We start from the raw sequence: 10,327 nt of genomic DNA, 5'->3' as shown, positions 1-10,327 counted from the left end.
AGACATTTTCAGTCTCTGTAGAACAAGACCTTTGAAATTTGAAATGTCTGTTTGACCATTTCATGTCACGATGTCTCCAGGTCTAATATCCTGGAAAACAGTTTAACCAAAGTTACACTGATTCTAAAAGAGAAGAAAAACATTTTAATGGACATTAAACATAACAGCACCAAAATATAGTTTTAAACTTCGGACTTATCTTCACATGAACCTTTGATGAAGACTATAGTGTTAGAAGTAGCTGTGGACAGGAAACCTGAGGAAACAGCCATGGTCCATTATTACTCTTTGGGTTAAAACCTTTTTAAGCCATGGGGTTTTAATCTTTGTAAAACTATAAAGTCCACTTTTCCAAGTTGTTTTATTTCTGGGTGACGTCACAGCTGAGTGTGAGGACCATCCTCAACGACTTCTTGGGAGGTCAAAGGTAACGTTGTGCGACGTGCAGCAGTTGGGGCAAAACTTTAACCAGGCAAAACTGCCTGGTTAAATATTTACTGTGGAGGACCAATTCGATTTTAGGCTGGAGCAAAGTTGATTGCTCCAGCCTAAAACTTGTTGATTGATCAGTTGTACATTAAATCCCCCCCCCCGACAAACACACACACAGAGGAGGGAGGGGTTATGGTGCAGACCATAACAAAGAACCTCCACCAACAGACTGAGGAGAGCAGAATCTATCCCAGAGCCATGACCTTCATCACACTCCTCCGTGCCCCAACACATCATAGTCTGTCAAACCCACTTTCAGAGTGCACATATCACACACAAGATACATATCAATCATTCAATCAAATTTTATTTGTATAACCCATATTCACAAATCACAATTCGTCTCATACGGCTTTAACATGGTGAGACATCCTCTGTCCTTAACCCTCAGCAAGAGAAAGGAAAAACTACTAAAAACCCTTTTAACAGGGTAAAAATACGTAGAAACCTCAGAGACACATGTGAGGATCCGTCTCCCAGGACGGACAGAAGTCAACAGATGTCAAGTGAAGGAAAAAATCATCAAGATTAAAGTTGTTAGCAGCATTGATGAGGGTAAACATCTTGAAGGATAACTTCAATACTACATGTCGAGCAGTCCTGCTGCAATCATAGTCTATGGTCAGCAACCAGCAAGATCATGATCCACCATCCAGATCGGATCCACTTTAGTCAACAGTCATTGTCCGCTGCCGCTTATTGGGATCCGTCATCAGCCGCCGACCTCGGTCCTGGTCCACCACCATTATCTGATGCCAACGCGACAGAGGATCCGCCATTACCACTACGATCAGCCTGCACGATATAGAATCCACCAAACTGGATCCAACATTGCGACCTCTGATGCGCGATCAACAATCGTAATCCATGGTGCGGCCACAGCGGGCCCGGATATGCGGGCGATAAAGCAAAGGGACTCGGGGAAGGGATCAAGTCAGTAACATGTACTGATGAGATATGACTTACCTCGATGTGATAGGGATGAAGAAGAGGAAGGAGAAGCTGGAAAGAGAAGCTCCGTGTGTCATGTGTCATAAATTCCCTCTGCGTCTTAGCATCATCAGGGCTTTTGCCTTGTAATCAATGATACAGGCTGAGCTTGCTGGTACACTGAGGCTCAAGGTAAATCTGCCTTTTTAAACTAAACGTTTGGTGGTGGAGCTTGATAGTACTGAACTACAATAGTCCAGTCTCGATGTAACAAAGGCGTGGACTAGTTTTTCTGCATCTTTTTGCGAAAGGACATGTCTGATTTTTGAGATATTATGCAAGTGGAAATAGGCGGTCCTAGAAATTTGTTTTAGGTGTGAATTAAAGGACAAATCAGGATCAAAGATCACTCCCAAGTTCCTGACTGTTTCATTGGAAGCAAGGGCAATGTCGTCTAGCGCAGCTATATCTTGAGATAATGTATCTCTAAGGTGTTTGGGGCCAAGTAAGAGAGAGCAGTGGAGCAACAGGGAGAGAGAGAAGACATCGCTGCTCTAGAGCTACGAGGGCGAGCTCAAACAGAACACAGGATCACTAAGCACCAGAGAGTAGGGGTTGAGATGTAACTACAGACCGGTGATTTTAGCCGTAGTGCTACAGAGAACCAGCTGTGTTTACCAGAGGAGCTAGTTCAGAGAGCGATCACCACCAGCGGCAAGAAAACAGGAAATGATGCATCACGCTTACCGTCATGACGTGGTGTTGACGGATGAGACAGTGTTTGCAAGATACATTTATTGGTCAGACACACTACATGCAAATGGGGGAAATTTGTCCTCTGCCTTTGATCCATCTGTTGAACATAGCAGGACACACAGAAGGACTATGAAGGAAACCCACACACACATCAAGGGCTGTGATTAACGCACTCACAACTCTCCTTCAGGGACTGAACCCCCCCACAAATCTTGTTTTTCACTGTAAATATGTTTATTTCTTATCTTCTGTTTGTAGTTAGTTGCTGATGCTGCTACTATCGTTGTTTTCAAACTATATTTATCAACATTTTGACTCCTATATATAGATATATCTTGGAAAGAAAAGACTCTTATAATTTCATTGTACAATGATGACAATAACAATTTTGAATCTAGAATTAACTAATGGTTATTGCACAGTGTGATTTCCAAATTATTCTCTTTTAATTCAGTATTTCCTTACCCAATTGAATTTAACTTTGCTACAAGTTACTTTGCAACTTGTAGCAAACACAGTAGTAAATAAAGTCAGCATGTTTAAAATTAGCCTCAACTCGGCAAGATTCAAGGTGTAGTTTTATTCATGGCAATATTGGTTAAACTATATGATGATACATAATGATACAAAACATGTGTAATGTTTCAATTATATTTAACTTGAATTCAACCCACTAATACTGAATTCTACTACTACTTGATTAGTGTAATATCCTATAATTATTATTAACACATTTTATTTAATTATTTTTAAGCTGCTGCATCAAGATGTATTAACAAACAGGTTACCAGTTTCACAACATTCCAGATGATAAATGACAAGAAGTGTAAAGACAGAGATCGCATTTAGATTAAAAAACCTCTAGTGGCGTGGAGGGGAGATGCGCAAATCACACGTGTTCGATTTGCGCACACACCGGGCGGCACTTGCCTGATTACGGCACGTGAGGTGAGTGAGCACGGGTGAGGAAATAAAGGTCCGCGATTTCCGGCCGGGCTATGAAGGGTTTGTGCATTGGAGGACACGAGAGCACGCATTGGTATGTTATTTATATTTTGAACTAAGGTGTAGTTTGCACAATGCGTATGTTTCTGGCACTTTTTCCCGTTTGTCATGTCTTCTATGTGACAGCGCATGGGTCGGCGCAGACGTCCTTAGTGACGTCTTGGGCACGTGTGGTGGAGGCGCACATGGTGAAAATGTTTGTATGGAAGACCATTGTTGTTTTACATCATAGTGATATTGTAATTATATAGATTTGTTTATGATATCTAACAGATATTTGGATTTGATTTAAATGTTTGATTAGGCATTTTGATTTATTTGAACTAACTTGATTTAATTTGTCTTTATCAATAGGTTTTCAACCTAATCCTGATCCTAATCCTAAATCCGAATAAGACTACGGAATGTTTGTTGGTCATGTTCAGAAAGATTCATGTTCAATAAAATCAAGGAGAAGGATTTGAGCTGTCCTGCGTCCTCTGTGTAACAGTGCCATTTCAAGTTGGGCAAGCACAGTTTAAAACATCACCCAGATAACTTGACAGTTGAAAACCAGCGGAGCAGCTTGGAGAAGTGGATAAAAGGCCTTGGAAGTCCAGGAAAAGCTGTTGACGCAGGAGAAGAGAGCTGTGCTGGTCCGTGAGGTCAAGATGGCGGAAGACGTCGTGGAGAAGACTGTGAAGCAGCTCAAGAAGGAGAGAACCGCTGCGAAAAGCACCTTCACCAGACAGGCCAACTTCCTCAGCAAAGGGGCAGACAGCATGGTGGAAGCAGAGCTGAGGGAGGAGTTCGCCGAGCTCTCAGACTGCCGGAAAATCGTTCTTGAAGCGAATGATGATTATAAGACAGGGCTTTTGGCTGAGTCTCAAGAGCCAGAAGAGGAAGACGTGGTTCTTGAAGAGAGGGAGGAGCTAGACGTTGAGAGAGCCGCTAACGAAGCAGAAGCAAGGTTTGGAGAGGTGAGAAGAATTGTCCAAACAAACCTGTGGTCCAGATATGGCCAATACGCTATCACAACTGCAATCACTGAAGGAGAGAAGGCCTGCAGTCGGGCGGAGAAGTTACCTGTGGAGAGTACTCACCTGGATGCATATGAGATGCACCTGACTCTACTGGAGAAAAGGATCAATGAGGCTGCCAGAGTTATGTCAAACTGGGAGCGGTGGATCCCCAAGGCTGAAAGAAAGGAGCTAGATGGCAGGGTCAAGGACCTGAAAGCTTTGAACGGCAACCTTGAACTGAGGAAGGCTGAGTTTGTCACTGCACGGAGGATGTCGAAGGATGCGCTGGCTGCAGGAGCCTCAGGACTTGAAGCAGTGAGAGCACATCCCCCGCCAGCAAAACCAATTGTCAGGATAAAACCAACCACACTGCCCATCTTTTCAGGCTGCAAAAGAGAATACCACAGATGGAAGAAAGACTGGGAGAGCCTTCAAAGACAGGGAGAGCCGTCTGGCTCAGCCGAGGTCAAGAAAATTCAACTCCTGGACAGCGTGGATGACAAGATTGGGAAGGATATCCGGCTGTCAACCTACAACACTGCAGAGGATATGTTCAGAGTCATGGACAACCGGTATGGAAATAAATCGACCATTGCCATAGAAATCCTGGAGGAGTTGGAGCAAATACCCCCTGCAAGGGGAAGCCAGCCAAGGAGAGTCATCGACCTGATCCAAGCAGTGGAAAAATCCCTAGCAGACCTCACAGAGCTGGGAATCTCTGGCGCAATCAAGAACCCTCTCGTCATTAAATCCATTGAGAGCAAGTTACCCGACTTTGTAAAGAGAGACTGGCTAGCCTTTATGGTAAATTCTAGCAATAATGTCACCACAGACAACCACTTTGACATGCTCCTGAAGTTCCTAAAGAATCAAGAAGAGATCCTAGAGAGACTTGACCAGCTAAGGTTTGTGGAGAAGATGGAGAAACCAGAACGTGGGAAGAAATATGAAAGAAAGTATGCTTCTACAAGAACCACAAAGAAAGGAGGGCTGGAAGATGTGTGTGTTGTCTGCGGTGATGGAAGGCACAGTGACAAGATTTTCTTCTGTAGAAAGTTCAAAGGGCTGAAGCTACAAGAGAAGAATGCTATTGTAAAGAAGCTGGGAGCATGCAGAAAATGTCTTGGATGTCATGAAGATGATGGATACTGCAGAGACACTTTCCTATGCAGGAACAAAGACTGTAAGAAGGGAGACTCCTCAGATCACCATTACTTTATTTGCCCCAATGGAGAAAACAAGAGTGGAAACGAGAAGAGAAGTGGGAAAGATGGCAGAAGAAAGAGCAAACTAACAGCCGAACAGGAAGGATTCTTGGCTGAGCTGTCCTCAGTGCAAGCAGAAAGGTGCAGAATGGCATTCACGAACAAAGCTACAGAGGGTGGCATGAAGAACCACCAGTCCCAGCTATTGAAGAAAAGTGGCCTGTGCGAGCTTCCTGTCATTATGATGCTGATGGAGGTAACTGCTAATGCTGGGCAGAAGATTGGAGCTCTTGTTGATCTTGCCTCAGACACAAACTATATCACCCATAAGGCTGCACACAGGCTGAGGCTGCGGAGTGAAGAAATAACCCTGGTTGTGCATGGTGTAGGCGGAATGACCATCAAGGTGAACACGGAAAGATATCTTCTTCGAGTCAGAGTGAAAACCCCCAAAGGAGCGGAGAAGGCTCATGAACTGATCTGTTACGGCCTGGATGAGATTGCCAAGGTGCACAAAGTTGTCAAGCCGGAAAAGTTGCAGAAGTTCTTCCCAGAAGTGAAGCTTGAGGAATTAAGGAGGCCGGAAAAGATTGATCTGCTCATCAGCCATCGCGAGGGAAGACTTGCTCCACAAAGGGTTAAAGTTGTTGGGGACCTCGTCTTGTGGGAGAGTCCATTGGGAATGACAGTGGGCGGAGCACACCCCGACCTGTTCGAGGAGATAGAGGTGGCAGCACATGAGTCCAGAACACACTTTGCTCGCTCCATGAGAACTGCTGCAGTCAAGTATGAGGAGATAGTTGAGAGCCCAAGTACTGAAGCAGCCCGTATGCAGCGAAAGGACAGTGCAAAGGAAACGGTTACAGCTGCTGCAAACCGTGAGTTCCTGGAGTGGTGGAGATGGGACAGCATCGGAGCAGCCTGTGAGCCAAAGTGTGGAGGATGTCGCTGTGGAAACTGCCAACCAGGAGGAAAGGAAATGACACTGGCTGAAGAAAGGGAGCTTGAAATAATAAAAGAAGGACTCACCTATGTCCAAGGAGACTCTCACACAACATCGCCGCATTGGGATGCAAAGTATCCATGGACAGAAGATCCTGCCTCGCTCCCCAACAACAAAGGTGCAGTTGAAGCTACATTCTTGAGAACAGAAAGACAACTAAGGAGGGAGCCAGAGTGGAAATCAGCATACAGAGCCCAGGTCCACGAGATGGTTGAGAGGGGCGCAGCCGTAAAACTCACTAATGAGGTCATCAGCAAGTGGACAGGACCAGTGTGGTATGTAAGCCATTTGGTGGCGCCAAACCCTCACTCAGTGACGACTCCAGTCCGGCTTGTGTGGAACAGCAGCCAGAAGTGCAGGGGAGTGAGCATGAATGATATTCTGCTAAAGGGGCCAGATGTTTTAAACCCGATCAGAGCTGTGCTGCTGAGATTCAGAAGAGGTGTGTATGCTGCACTTGGAGACATCAGGAAGATGTATAATTCAGTGTGGCTAGAAGAGCGAGAGATGCATCTCCACCGATTCCTTTGGAGGGACAATCCAGATGAGGAGATGGGTCAATATGCCATCACAAGGGTGAACATTGGAGACAGACCAGCCGGTTGCATTGCACAGGTAGCTATGCGGGAGACAGCAAGATTGGCCATCTTTGCTCACATGGAAGAGGAGCGCAGAGTCCTGGAAAAGGACAGTTATGTGGATGACATTCTAACTTCCCATAACAGCCTGGAGGAACTAGACAAGATGACTGAAGGCGTTGAAGAAATTCTGAGAGCCGGAGGCTTCTTTTTGAAACCGTGGGTCCGGTCAGGCCAAAGTGGGAGGCCGGAGGCTGCAGCAAAGGTCCTGACATCAAGAGTGGAAGGGATGGAGAAGAAAACCTTCATCCTCCCAAACCAAATGAGGGATGAAGATAACAAAGCCCTGGGCATTGGATACAAGGTGGAGGAGGACAAGCTCTACATGATGACCTCGATCAACTTTTCCAAAAGGAAAAAGAAGATGAGAGTAGGCAAGGATCTTCTCAGAATGGAGGTGAAACCTGGAACGCCTAACCCGCTGACAGGAAGGGACCTGTTAAGCCAAGTAGCTGGACTCTACGACCCCATCGGTTTGGTATCACCTCTGAAACAGAAGGGCGCTATCCTTGTTAGGAGAGCATTCCAGGAGGCAGGAGGAGGGAAGTTGACCCGTGAGACCTGGGATAAACCACTGTCAGAGAGCCTCAGAGAAGAAGCCATTCAGCTGTTTGAGGAGTATGCGCAGCTTGGACAAGTTCAGTTTCAAAGGAGCCTGACACCAGCTCACTGGAAAGGGAAACCATGGGGAATCACATTCTCAGACGGGAGTGACAAATCATATGGAGCTGTGATGTACCTGAGGTGGAACACTAGTAAAGGAGTCGATATCCGGTTTGTAGAGTCGAAAGCCAAGCTGACTCCACTGGATCAGAAAGGGGAGGCCGTGAAGGCTGAGATCTGCGGCGCTGTCTTTGCAGCCAGGCTCAGGAAGTACGTTGAGAAGCATGGAGGCCTGGAGATAGAGCGATGGCTCCACCTGGTGGACAGTCAAACAGTCCTAGGAGCAATTCAAAGAGAGAGTTATGGGTACCAAACTTTCTTTGCGAACAGAGTGGGTGAAATCCAGAAGGCTGGCTCAGTTGAAGACTGGTGGTGGATCCCTGGAGAGCATAACATTGCTGACATCATTACAAGAGGAGGCACTCATGAAGATCTAAAGGAGGATTCCACATGGCAGGATGGGCCAGAGTTCCTAAAGTGGCCAGTGGAGGAGTGGCCTAAAAAGTCAGCAGGAGAGGTTGCAGTGCACGCTAGAGAGAGTGTCAACAGACTCCAGAGAAAGGCATTCTCAGCAGGAATGACAAGGGCTCGAGCTAAGATAAGCCAAGCAAGTGCCCCACAAAAAGACCTGAAGGATGAAAGTGGAGAGAAAAGTACGGCCGCTGATCCAGCTCTTCTGGCAGGAAGGGCACCCAGGAGATGGGAAATAAAGAACCTACTGGAAGTGAGGAATTACAGCTCCTTGTCCAAGCTGGTCAGGATCATCGCCTGGATATGGCGAGCTGCCAAGAAGTGGATAGAAATGAAAAGCCAGTCAAGAACTCAAGAAGCTAAGCATAAAGTGTCATCACTAAAGGAAAAGGCCAAGCAAACTGTGCTTACAGTGAGAGAGCGTGAAGATGGCCTCAGGGATCTCTTTAGTGAAGCTCAGGAAGGTGTAGCTTTTCCTGACACTACCCTAAGCAGACTGGCAGTATACAGAGATGCGGACTCTGAGCTCTTGGTTTGTGGAGGCAGGATTCAGATGTTTGATGAAGACAAAACTGCAGTGCCCGTCTTACCATACGAGGCATGGGTGTCTACATTGCTGGCACAGGAAGCCCACAAGGCAAACCATGAGGGAATAGCAGGAACCTTGCTCAGGATGAGGAAAAAAGCCTGGGTAATCAAAGGTCGAAGAAAAAAAAAAACAAGTAGTAGACAGTTGTGTGGTATGCAGGAAAAACAGGGCAAAACAGTGCCAGCAGATCATGAGTGACTTGCCACCAGAGCGAACAGGCCCAGCATTGCCATTTGAGTTTACAACCATGGACCTGTTCGGACCTTATGAGGTAAAAGATGAAGTAAGGAAAAGGGTCAAACTCAAAGTCTGGGGGGTAGTATTCTGCTGCATGGCTTCAAGAGCCATACACACTGATGTTGTGAGTGACCAGTCTTCTGAGGGATTTCTGCTGGCCTACCAAAGATTCTCTGCACTGAGGGGACACCCTAGGAAATTGTGGACAGATCCTGGCACAAACTTTGTAGTGGCCAGACCTGCTCTGGAGGAGCTTCACAGATTTCTGAGCAGACTGAACAGGTCTCAGATTGAAGAGGAAGCTGTCAATCATGGAACAGAGTGGTCATGGAGGATTCACCCTGCAGACTCTCCCCACAGAAATGGAGCAGCAGAGGCAGCTGTCAAGATAGTGAAGCGAGCCCTGAACAACCTTGGTGGTGATGGAGTTCTCACATGGGGGGAATTCCAAACATTCCTCTTCATGGCAGCCAACCTGGCAAATGAAAGACCGATAGATGCCAGGATTCAAAGCCGAGAGGACTGTGTGGAATACATCAGTCCCAATTCCCTCATACTGGGACGAGCCAGCCCAAGAGGAGACCCGGGAGATTTCAAGTTTGAAGGTTACCCATACAAGAGACTCCAAACCATACAAGCAGAGGTCAGCAAATTCTGGAAGAAGTGGTGCCAGCTAGCTGGTCCTAACCTGTTCATAAGGAGCAAGTGGCACACAAGAGAGAGGAACGTTGCAGTGGGAGATGTGGTCTGGCTGGCTGACCAAAATGCCTTGAGGAGTCAATATAAATTGGCCAGGGTAGTCAGTGTTAATGCTGACCGAAGAGGAATCGTCAGAGATGTAAATGTGAGGACCTTTCCAAGCTACCCTGTTCCAGTCATGAAGCCAAGCACAGGGGACACAAGCAGACAAGGAGCCAGGAAACTCTTGAAGAGAATCCCTGTGTCCATTCTCTGCAGGGATGTGAGACGACTAGTCATCCTTCTTCCTGTTGAAGAGCAACGATAGAATGAATAGATAGAGTGTGACCTCCTTGGGTTGAGCAACCAGGAGGTCAAGTGGGAGGTGTAAAGACAGAGATCGCATTTAGATTAAAAAACCTCTAGTGGCGTGGAGGGGAGATGCGCAAATCACACGTGTTCGATTTGCGCACACACCGGGCGGCACTTGCCTGATTACGGCACGTGAGGTGAGTGAGCACGGGTGAGGAAATAAAGGTCCGCGATTTCCGGCCGGGCTATGAAGGGTTTGTGCATTGGAGGACACGAGAGCACGCATTGGTATGTTATTTATATTTTGAACTAAGGTGTAGTTTGCACAATGCGTATGTTTCTGGCAC

The sequence above is a fragment of the Pleuronectes platessa genome, chromosome 9 (assembly GCF_947347685.1).
Source record: "Pleuronectes platessa chromosome 9, fPlePla1.1, whole genome shotgun sequence".
Classification (NCBI taxonomy): domain Eukaryota; kingdom Metazoa; phylum Chordata; class Actinopteri; order Pleuronectiformes; family Pleuronectidae; genus Pleuronectes; species Pleuronectes platessa.
The sequence above is the reverse complement of the archived record's forward strand: the minus strand, read 5'-3'. Positions refer to the sequence as shown.